The sequence below is a fragment of the Camellia sinensis genome, chromosome 12 (assembly GCF_055761805.1).
Source record: "Camellia sinensis isolate YWXY chromosome 12, ASM5576180v1, whole genome shotgun sequence".
In the NCBI taxonomy this organism is placed as follows: domain Eukaryota; kingdom Viridiplantae; phylum Streptophyta; class Magnoliopsida; order Ericales; family Theaceae; genus Camellia; species Camellia sinensis.
Window position 1 is genome coordinate 355,893 of NC_138972.1, and position 11,608 is coordinate 367,500.

Sequence of the window (11,608 nt, forward strand, 5' to 3'; positions counted from 1 at the left end):
GGCCTTGGCATGGCATGCTGCTGGCTTTGGCTGGGCTGCCTTGGCCGTGGCATGGCATGCTGCTGGCCTTGGCCTTGGCATGGCATGCTGCTGGCTTTGGCTGGCCTGCCTTGGCCGTGGCATCGCATGCTGCTGGCCTTGGCCTTGGCATGGCATGCTGCTGGCTTTGGCTGGGCTGCCTTGGCCGTGGCATGGCATGCTGCAGGCCTTGGCATGGCATGCTGCTGGCCTTGGCCTTGGCATGGCATGCTGCTGGCTTTGGCTGGCCTGCCTTGGCCGTGGCATGGCATGCTGCTGGCCTAGGCCTTGGCATGGCATGCTGCTGGCTTTGGCTGGGCTGCCTTGGCCGTGGCATGGCATGCTGCTGGCCTTGGCCTTGGCATGGCATGCTGCTGGCTTTGGCTGGGCTGCCTTGGCCGGGGCATGGCATGCTGCTGGCCTTGGCCTTGGCATGGCATGCTGCTGGCTTTGGCTGGCCTGCCTTGGCCGTGGCATCGCATGCTGCTGGCCTTGGCCTTGGCATGGCATGCTGCTGGCCTTGGCCTTGGCATGGCATGCTGCTGGCTTTGGCTGGGCTGCCTTGGCCATGGCATGGCATGCTGCTGGCCAAGGCCTTGGCATGGCATGCTGCTGGCTTTGGCTGGGCTGCCTTGGCCGTGGCATGGCATGCTGCTGGCCTTGGCCTTGGCATGGCATGCTGCTGGCTTTGGCTGGCCTGCCTTGGCCGTGGCATCGCATGCTGCTGGCCTTGGCCTTGGCATGGCATGCTGCGGGCTTTGGCTGGGCTGCCTTGGCCGTGGCATGGCATGCTGCTGGCCTTGGCATGGCATGCTGCTGGCCTTGGCCTTGGCATGGCATGCTGCTGGCTTTGGCTGGCCTGCCTTGGCCGTGGCATGGCATGCTGCTGGCCTAGGCCTTGGCATGGCATGCTGCTGGCTTTGGCTGGGCTGCCTTGGCCGTGGCATGGCATGCTGCTGGCCTTGGCCTTGGCATGGCATGCTGCTGGCTTTGGCTGGGCTGCCTTGGCCGGGGCATGGCATGCTGCTGGCCTAGGCCTTGGCATGGCATGCTGCTGGCTTTGGCTGGGCTGCCTTGGCCGTGGCATGGCATGCTGCTGGCCTTGGCCTTGGCATGGCATGCTGCTGGCTTTGGCTGGGCTGCCTTGGCCGGGGCATGGCATGCTGCTGGCCTTGGCCTTGGCATGGCATGCTGCTGGCTTTGGCTGGCCTGCCTTGGCCGTGGCATCGCATGCTGCTGGCCTTGGCCTTGGCATGGCATGCTGCTGGCCTTGGCCTTGGCATGGCATGCTGCTGGCTTTGGCTGGGCTGCCTTGGCCATGGCATGGCATGCTGCTGGCCTAGGCCTTGGCATGGCATGCTGCTGGCTTTGGCCGGGCTGCCTTGGCCGTGGCATGGCATGCTGCTGGCCTTGGCCTTGGCATGGCATGCTGCTGGCTTTGGCTGGCCTGCCTTGGCCGTGGCATCGCATGCTGCTGGCCTTGGCCTTAGCATGGCATGCTGCGGGCTTTGGCTGGGCTGCCTTGGCCGTGGCATGGCATGCTGCTGGCCTTGGCATGGCATGCTGCTGGCCTTGGCCTTGGCATGGCATGCTGCTGGCTTTGGCTGGCCTGCCTTGGCCGTGGCATGGCATGCTGCTGGCCTAGGCCTTGGCATGGCATGCTGCTGGCTTTGGCTGGGCTGCCTTGGCCGTGGCATGCCATGCTGCTGGCCTTGGCCTTGGCATGGCATGCTGCTGGCTTTGGCTGGGCTGCCTTGGCCGGGGCATGGCATGCTGCTGGCCTTGGCCTTGGCATGGCATGCTGCTGGCTTTGGCTGGCCTGCCTTGGCCGTGGCATCGCATGCTGCTGGCCTTGGCCTTGGCATGGCATGCTGCTGGCCTTGGCCTGGGCATGGCATGCTGCTGGCTTTGGCTGGCCTGCCTTGGCCGTGGCATGGCATGCTGCTGGCCTAGGCCTTGGCATGGCATGCTGCTGGCTTTGGCTGGGCTGCCTTGGCCGTGGCATGGCATGCTGCTGGCCTTGGCCTTGGCATGGCATGCTGCTGGCCTTGGCAGGCCTGCCTTGGCCGTGGCATGGCATGCTGCTGGCCTAGGCCTTGGCATGGCATGCTGCTGGCTTTGGCTGGGCTGCCTTCGCCGTGGCATGCCATGCTGCTGGCCTTGGCCTTGGGGCTGGGCTGCTTTGGCTGCGGTTCTTATCACTAGACGTGCGTTGCGTGCGAAGGCGTGCAAAGGCGCGCAACACGCGCACCGTGGTCAAAAGACCACGCGCGCGGTATACGCACAGGCCACGCTGCCCACGCCGCGGGCATGCCAGGCCAGGCTGCCCTGGCCGGCCGCATGCCATGCCGCCCAGGCCGTGCGCATGCCATGCCGTGCTGCCCAGGCCGGCTACATGCCAGGCCGCCCAGGCCGTGCGCATGCCATGCCGTGCTGCCCACGCCGCGGGCATGCCAGGCCGGCTGCATGCCAGGCCGCCCAGGCCGTGCGCATGCCATGCCGTGCTGCCCACACCGCGGGCATGCCAGGCCGGCTGCATGCCAGGCCGCCCAGGCCGCGCGCATGCCATGCCGTGCTGCCCATGCCGCGCGCATGCCAGGCCGCCCACGCCCGCGCGCATGCCACGCCATGCTGCCCAAGGCCGCGGCCAGGCCGCCCAAGGCCGCGGCCAGGCCGCGCAAGGCCGCGCCCAGGCCGCCCCAGGCCGCGCCCAGGCCGCCCCAGGCCGCGCCCAGGCCGCGCAAGGCCGCGCCCAGGCCGCGCAAGGCCGCCCAAGGCCGCGGTCCAGGCCGCCCAAGGCCGCGGCCGAGCCGCCCAAGGCCGCAGCCCAGGCCGCGCCCAACATGGGGCGTACCTGCCACTGCCTTGCCCTGGGCAAGGGAGGTGCCCCCCCCTTATAATAGCCTGTTAAGCCCTTTTCAATCTGGCAGGAGGAAACATCAAGCATGTTCGAGGAGTCATAATGGGGTTTTTTTAAAAAGTAATGGTTTTTTGCCAAAACTTTCAACATGAAAGTTGTTGGAAATAATTTAATACACCATAAAAAAAATTTAAAAAAATATTTTTTTTCCGAAAATATTTTATTTTAATTTATTTCGATATTAATACTTAAAAAATAATAAAAATTAATGAAAATGGTCAAAAAATTATGGAAAAATTCCCATAATTAAAGGATGATTCACTAGTAATTATAGAAATTATTAAATTATTTTTTTCATTTTTTTTATTTTATTTTGATTTTTTTATGCCAAATAAGGGCTTTAAAAATTCGAAAAGCTCCAGAAAAATTGCAAAAAAATAGGGAATGACATTTAAAATTGATTGTAGTGCATTTTTAATTGTGTTGCACGGTTTGGGTAAGATTATAAAAGAATCATGTTCAAAAAGATCGATCGAGGCGGTGGCATGCCATGGCCTTGGCCTTGGCCTTGGCCTTGGCCTTGGCCTTGGCCTTGGCCTTGGCCATGCCTTGCACAGGGACTTGGCCTTGCCCACTGCCTTGGCCTTGGCCTTGGCCTTGGCTTTGGCCTTGGCCTTGGCCTTGGCCTTGGCATGGCATGGCATGCTCGCCGAGGCCGTGGCATGCCTTGCTGCTAGCCAAGGCCGTGGCGTGGCATGCTCGCCCAGCCCGTGGCACGCCATGTTGGCCCAAGGCATTGGCATGGCATGCCGGCCAAGGCATGCTGGCCAACGCTGCACAAGGCGGTGGCATGCCGAGGCCGTGGCATGGCATGCTGGCCGAGGCCGTGGCTTGCCACGCCGCCACGGCCGTGGCATGCTGGGCAACGGACCGGCATGGCATGCTGGCCGTGGCGGTGGCACGACATGCTGGCCAAGGCAGTGGCATGGCATGTTGGCCAAGGCTAAGGCATGGCACGCTGTGGCATGGCACGCTGGCCAAGGCAGTCGCAAGGCATGCGGGCCGAGGCCGTGGCATGGCATGGCATGCGGGCCGAGGCCGCGGCACGGCCCGCTGGGCAACGCGGTGGCATGGCATGCTGGGCAACGCCGTGGCAAGGCATGCGGGCCTTGGCCTTGGCATGGCATGCTGGCCGAGGCCGTGGCATGGCATGCGGGCCGAGGCCGTGGCAAGGCATGCGGGCCGAGGCCGTGGCATGGCATGCGGGCCGAGGCCGTGGCATGGCATGCGGGCCGAGGCCGTGGCATGGCATGGCATGCGGGCCGAGGCCGTGGCATGGCATGGCATGCGGGCCGAGGCCGTGGCATGGCATGCGGGCCGAGGCCGTGGCGTGGCATGGCATGGCATGTTGGGCTACGCCGTGGCAAGACATGCGGGCCGAGGCCGTGGCATGGCATGTTAGGCAACGCCCTGGCAAGCCATGCGGGCCGAGGCCGTGGCGTGGCATGTTGGCCAAGGCTAAGGCATGGCACGCCGGGCAACGCGGTGCATTGGCATGCTGGGCAGCGCGGTGGCAAGGCATGGGGGCCGAGGCCGTGGCATGGCATGTTCGGCAACGCCGTGGCAAGACATGCGGGCCGAGGCCGTGGCATGGCATGCGGGCCGAGGCCGTGGCATGGCATGTTGGGCGACGCCGTAGCAAGGCATGCGGTCCGAGGCCGTGGCATGTCATGCGGGCCGAGGCCGTGGCATGGCATGCGGGCCGAGGCCGTGGCATGGCATGTTGGGCGACGCCGTAGCAAGGCATGCGGGCCGAGGCCGTGGCATGGCATGCGGGCCGAGGCCGTGGCATGGCAAGTTGGGCGACGTCGTGGCAAGGCATGCGGGCCGAGGCCGTGGCATGTGTTGCGGGCCGAGGCCGTGGCATGGCATGCGGGCCGAGGCCGTGGCATGGCATGTTGGCCGACGCCGTGGCAAGGCATGCGGGCCGAGTCCGTGGCATGGCATGTTTGGCAACGCCGTGGCAAGACATGCGGGCCGTGGCATGGCATGGCATGCGGGCCGAGGCCGTGGCACGACATGTTGGCCAAGGCTAAGGCATGGCACGCCGGGCAACGCGGTGGCATGGCATGCTGGGCAACGCGGTGGCAAGGCATGCGGGCCGAGGCCGTGGCATGGCATGTTGGGCAACGCCGTAGAAGGGCATGCGGGCCGAGGCCGTGGCATGGCATGCGGGCCGAGGCCGTGGCATGTCATGCGGGCCGAGGCCGTGGCATGGCATCCGGGCCGAGGCCGTGGCATGGCATGTTGGCCGAGGCCGTGGCAAGGCATGCGGGCCGAGGCCGTGGCATGGCATGTTTGGCAACGCCGTGGCAAGACATGCGGGCCGTGGCATGGCATGGCATGCGGGCTGAGGCCGTGGCACGACATGTTGGCCAAGGCTAAGGCATGGCACGCCGGGCAACGCGGTGGCATGGCATGCCGGGCAACGCGGTGGCAAGGAATGCGGGCCGGGGCCGTGGCATGGCATGTTGGGCGACGCCGTAGCAAGGGATGCGGTCCGAGGCCGTGGCATGTCATGCGGGCCGAGGCCGTGGCATGGCATGGCATGCGGGCCGAGGCCGTGGCATGGCATGTTGGGCGACGCCGTAGCAAGGCATGCGGGCCTAGGCCGTGGCATGTCATGCGAGCCGAGGCCGTGGCATGGTATGCGGGCCGAGGCCGTGGCATGGCAAGTTGGGCGACGTCGTGGCAAGGCATGCGGGCCGAGGCCGTGGCATGGAATGTTGGGCGACGCCGTAGCAAGGCATGCGGGCCGAGGCCGTGGCATGTCATGCGGGCCGAGGCCGTGGCATGGCATGCGGGCCGAGGCCGTGGCTTGTCATGCGGGCCGAGGCCGTGGCTTGTCATGCGGGCGAGGCCGTGTCATGGCAAGTTTGGCCCAGGCCGTGGCTCGACATGTTGGCCAAGGCTAAGGCATGGCACGCCGGTCAACGCGATGGCATGGCATGCTGGGCAACGCGGTGGCAAGGCATGCGGGCCGAGGCCGTGGCATGGCATGTTGGGCAACGCCGTAGCAAGGCATGCGGGCCGAGGCCGTGGCATGGCATGCGGGCCGTGGCCGTGGCATGGCATGTTGGGCGACGCCGTGGCATGGCATGCAGGCCGAGGCCGTGGCATGGCATGTTTGGCAACGCCGTGGCAAGACATGCGGGCCGTGGCATGGCATGGCATGCGGGCCGAGGCCGTGGCATGGCATGTTGGGCAACGCCGTGGCAAGGCATGCGGGCCGAGGCCGTGGCATGGCATGCGGGCCGAGGCCGTGGCTTGTCATGCGGGCCGAGGCCGTGGCATGTAATGCGGGCCGAGGCCGTGGCATGGCATGTTGGGCGACGCCGTAGCAAGGCATGCGGGCCGAGGCCGTGGCGTGGCATGCGGGCCGAGGCCGTGGCATGTAATGCGGGCCGAGGCCGTGGCATGGCATGTTGGGCGACGCCGTAGCAAGGCATGCGGGCCGAGGCCGTGGCGTGGCATGCGGGCCGAGGCCGTGGCATGGCATGCGGGCCGAGGCCGTGGCATGGCATGTTGGGCGATGCCGTAGCAAGGCATGCGGGCCGAGGCCGTGGCATGGCATGTTGGGCGACGCCGTAGCATGGCATGCGGGCCGAGGCCGTGGCTCGACATGTTGGCCAAGGCTAAGGCATGGCACGACGGGCAACGCGGTGGCATGGCATGCTGGGCAACGCGGTGGCAAGGCATGCGGGCCGAGGCCGTGGCATGGCATGTTGGGCAACGCCGTAGCAAGGCATGCGGGCCGAGGCCGTGGCATGGCATGCGGGCCGTGGCCGTGGCATGGCATGTTGGCCGACGCCGTGGCATGGCATGCAGGCCGAGGCCGTGGCATGGCATGTTTGGCAACGCCGTGGCAAGACATGCGGGCCGTGGCATGGCATGGCATGCGGGCCAAGGCCGTGGCATGGCATGTTGGGCAACGCCGTGGCAAGGCATGCGGGCCGAGGCCGTGGCATGGCATGCGGGCCGAGGCCGTGGCTTGTCATGCGGGCCGACGCCGTGGCATGTAATGCGGGCCGAGGCCGTGGCATGGCATGTTGGGCGACGCCGTAGCAAGGCATGCGGGCCGAGGCCGTGGCATGGCATGCGGGCCGAGGCCGTGGCATGGCATGTTGGGCGACGCCGTAGCAAGGCATGCGGGCCGAGGCCGTGGCTCGACATGTTGGCCAGGGCTAAGGCATGGCACGCCGGGCAACGCGGTGGCATGGCATGCTGGGCAACGCGGTGGCAAGGCATGCGGGCCGAGGCCGTGGCATGGCATGTCGGGCAACGCCGTAGCAAGGCATGCGGGCCGAGGCCGTGGCATGGCATGTTTGGCAACGCCGTGGCAAGACATGCGGGCCGTGGCATGGCATGGCATGCGGGCCGAGGCCGTGGCATGGCATGTTGGGCAACGCCGTGGCAAGGCATGCGGGCCGAGGCCGTGGCATGGCATGCGGGCCGAGGCCGTGGCATGGCATGTTGGGCGACGCCGTAGCAAGGCATGCGGGCCGAGGCCGTGCCTCGACATGTTGGCCAAGGCTAAGGCATGGCACGCCGGGCGACGCGGTGGCATGGCATGCTGGGCAACGCGGTGGCAAGGCATGCGGGCCGAGGCCGTGGCATGGCATGTTGGGCAACGCCGTAGCAAGGCATGCGGGCCGAGGCCGTGGCATGTCATGCGAGCCGAGGCCGTGGCATGGGATGCGGGCCGAGGCCGTGGCATGGCATGCGGGCCGAGGCCGTGGCATGGCATGTTGGCCGACGCCGTGGCAAGGCATGCGGGCCGAGTCCGTGGCATGGCATGTTTGGCAACGCCGTGGCAAGACATGCGGGCCGTGGCATGGCATGGCATGCGGGCCGAGGCCGTGGCACGACATGTTGGCCAAGGCTAAGGCATGGCACGCCGGGCAACGCGGTGGCATGGCATGCTGGGCAACGCGGTGGCAAGGCATGCGGGCCGAGGCCGTGGCATGGCATGTTGGGCAACGCCGTAGAAGGGCATGCGGGCCGAGGCCGTGGCATGGCATGCGGGCCGAGGCCGTGGCATGTCATGCGGGCCGACGCCGTGGCATGGCATCCGGGCCGAGGCCGTGGCATGGCATGTTGGCCGAGGCCGTGGCAAGGCATGCGGGCCGAGGCCGTGGCATGGCATGTTTGGCAACGCCGTGGCAAGACATGCGGGCCGTGGCATGGCATGGCATGCGGGCCGAGGCCGTGGCACGACATGTTGGCCAAGGCTAAGGCATGGCACGCCGGGCAACGCGGTGGCATGGCATGCCGGGCAACGCGGTGGCAAGGCATGCGGGCCGGGGCCGTGGCATGGCATGTTGGGCGACGCCGTAGCAAGGCATGCGGTTCGAGGCCGTGGCATGTCATGCGGGCCGAGGCCGTGGCATGGCATGGCATGCGGGCCGAGGCCGTGGCATGGCATGTTGGGCGACGCCGTAGCAAGGCATGCGGGCCGAGGCCGTGGCATGTCATGCGAGCCGAGGCCGTGGCATGGGATGCGGGCCGAGGCCGTGGCATGGCAAGTTGGGCGACGTCGTGGCAAGGCATGCGGGCCGAGGCCGTGGCATGGAATGTTGGGCGACGCCGTAGCAAGGCATGCGGGCCGAGGCCGTGGCATGTCATGCGGGCCGAGGCCATGGCATGGCATGCGGGGCGAGGCCGTGTCATGGCAAGTTTGGCCCAGGCCGTGGCTCGACATGTTGGCCAAGGCTAAGGCATGGCACGCCGGTCAACGCGGTGGCATGGCATGCTGGGCAACGCGGTGGCAAGGCATGCGGGCCGAGGCCGTGGCATGGCATGTTGGGCAACGCCGTAGCAAGGCATGCGGGCCGAGGCCGTGGCATGGCATGCGGGCCGTGGCCGTGGCATGGCATGTTGGGCGACGCCGTGGCATGGCATGCAGGCCGAGGCCGTGGCATGGCATGTTTGGCAACGCCGTGGCAAGACATGCGGGCCGTGGCATGGCATGGCATGCGGGCCGAGGCCGTGGCATGGCATGTTGGGCAACGCCGTGGCAAGGCATGCGGGCCGAGGCCGTGGCATGGCATGCGGGCCGAGGCCGTGGCTTGTCATGCGGGCCGAGGCCGTGGCTTGTAATGCGGGCCGAGGCCGTGGCATGGCATGTTGGGCGACGCCGTAGCAAGGCATGCGGGCCGAGGCCGTGGCGTGGCATGCGGGCCGAGGCCGTGGCATGGCATGCGGGCCGAGGCCGTGGCATGGCATGTTGGGCGACGCCGTAGCAAGGCATGCGGGCCGAGGCCGTGGCATGGCATGTTGGGCGACGCCGTAGCAGGGCATGCGGGCCGAGGCCGTGGCTCGACATGTTGGCCAAGGCTAAGGCATGGCACGACGGGCAACGCGGTGGCATGGCATGCTGGGCAACGCGGTGGAAAGGCATGCGGGCCGAGGCCGTGGCATGGCATGTTGGGCAACGCCGTAGCAAGGCATGCGGGCCGAGGCCGTGGCATGGCATGCGGGCCGTGGCCGTGGCATGGCATGTTGGCCGACGCCGTGGCATGGCATGCAGGCCGAGGCCGTGGCATGGCATGTTTGGCAACGCCGTGGCAAGACATGCGGGCCGTGGCATGGCATGGCATGCGGGCCAAGGCCGTGGCATGGCATGTTGGGCAACGCCGTGGCAAGGCATGCGGGCCGAGGCCGTGGCATGGCATGCGGGCCGAGGCCGTGGCTTGTCATGCGGGCCGAGGCCGTGGCATGGCATGCGGGCCGAGGCCGTGGCATGGCATGTTGGGCGACGCCGTAGCAAGGCATGCGGGCCGAGGCCGTGGCTTGACATGTTGGCCAGGGCTAAGGCATGGCACGCCGGGCAACGCGGTGGCATGGCATGCTGGGCAACGCGGTGGCAAGGCATGCGGGCCGAGGCCGTGGCATGGCATGTCGGGCAACGCCGTAGCAAGGCATGCGGGCCGAGGCCGTGGCATGGCATGTTTGGCAACGCCGTGGCAAGACATGCGGGCCGTGGCATGGCATGGCATGCGGGCCGAGGCCGTGGCATGGCATGTTGGGCAACGCCGTGGCAAGGCATGCGGGCCGAGGCCGTGGCATGGCATGCGGGCCGAGGCCGTGGCATGGCATGTTGGGCGACGCCGTAGCAAGGCATGCGGGCCGAGGCCGTGCCTCGACATGTTGGCCAAGGCTAAGGCATGGCACGCCGGGCGACGCGGTGGCATGGCATGCTGGGCAACGCGGTGGCAAGGCATGCGGGCCGAGGCTGTGGCATGGCATGTTGGGCAACGCCGTAGCAAGGCATGCGGGCCGAGGCCGTGGCTCGACATGTTGGCCAAGGCTAAGGCATGGCAAGCCGGGCAACGCGGTGGCAATGCATGCTGGGCAACGCGGTGGCAAGGCATGCGGGCCGAGGCCGTGGCATGGCATGTTGGGCGACGCCGTGGCATGGCATGCGGGCCGAGGCCGTGGCATGGCATGTTTGGCAACGCCGTGGCAAGACATGCGGGCCGTGGCATGTCATGGCATGCGGGCCGAGGCCGTGGCATGGCATGTTGGGCGACGCCGTAGCAAGGCATGCGGGCCGAGGCCGTGGCATGGCATGCGGGCCGAGGCCGTGGCATGTCATGCGGGCCGAGGCCGTGGCATGGCATGCGGGCCGAAGCCGGGGCATGGCATGCAGGCCGAGGCCGTGGCATGGCATGCGGGCCGAGGCCGTGGCATGGCATGTTGGGCCACGCCGTAGCAAGGCATGCGGGCCGAGGCCGTGGCATGGCATGCGGGCCGACGCCGTGGCATGTCATGCGGGCCGAGGCCGGGGCATGCCATGCGGGCCGAGGCCGTGGCATGGCATGTTGGGCGACGCCGTAGCAAGGCATGCGGGCCGAGGCCGTGGCATGGCATGTTGGGCGACGCCGTAGCAAGGCATGCGGGCCGAGGCCGTGGCTCGACATGTTGGCCAAGGCCGTGGCTCGACATGTTGGCCAAGGCTAAGGCATGGCAGGACGGGCAACGCGGTGGCATGGCATGCTGGGCAACGCGGTGGCAAGGCATGCGGGCCGAGGCCGTGGCATGGCATGTTGGGCAACGCCGTAGCAAGGCATGCGGGCCGAGGCCGTGGCATGGCATGCGGGCCGTGGCCGTGGCATGGCATGTTGGCCGACGCCGTGGCATGGCATGCGGGCCGAGGCCGTGGCATGGCATGTTTCGCAACGCCGTGGCAAGACATGCGGGCCGTGGCATGGCATGGCATGCGGGCCGAGGCCGTGGCGTGGCATGTTGGGCAACGCCGTGGCAAGGCATGCGGGCCGAGGCCGTGGCATGGCATGCGGGCCGAGGCCGTGGCATGTCATGCGGGCCGAGGCCGTGGCATGTCATGCGGGCCGAGGCCGTGGCATGGCATGCGGGCCGAGGCCGTGGCATGGCATGCGGGCCGAGGCCGTGGCATGGCATGTTGGGCGACGCCGTCGCATGGCATGCGGGCCGAGGCCGTGGCATGGCATGTTGGGCGACGCCGTGGCATGGCATGCGGGCCGAGGCCGTGGCATGGCATGTTTGGCAACGCCGTGGCAAGACATGCGGGCCGTGGCATGGCATGGCATGCGGGCCGAGGCCGTGGCATGGCATGTTGGGCAACGCCGTGGCAAGGCATGCGGGCCGAGGCCGTGGCATGGCATGCGGGCCGAGGCCGTGGCATGGCAT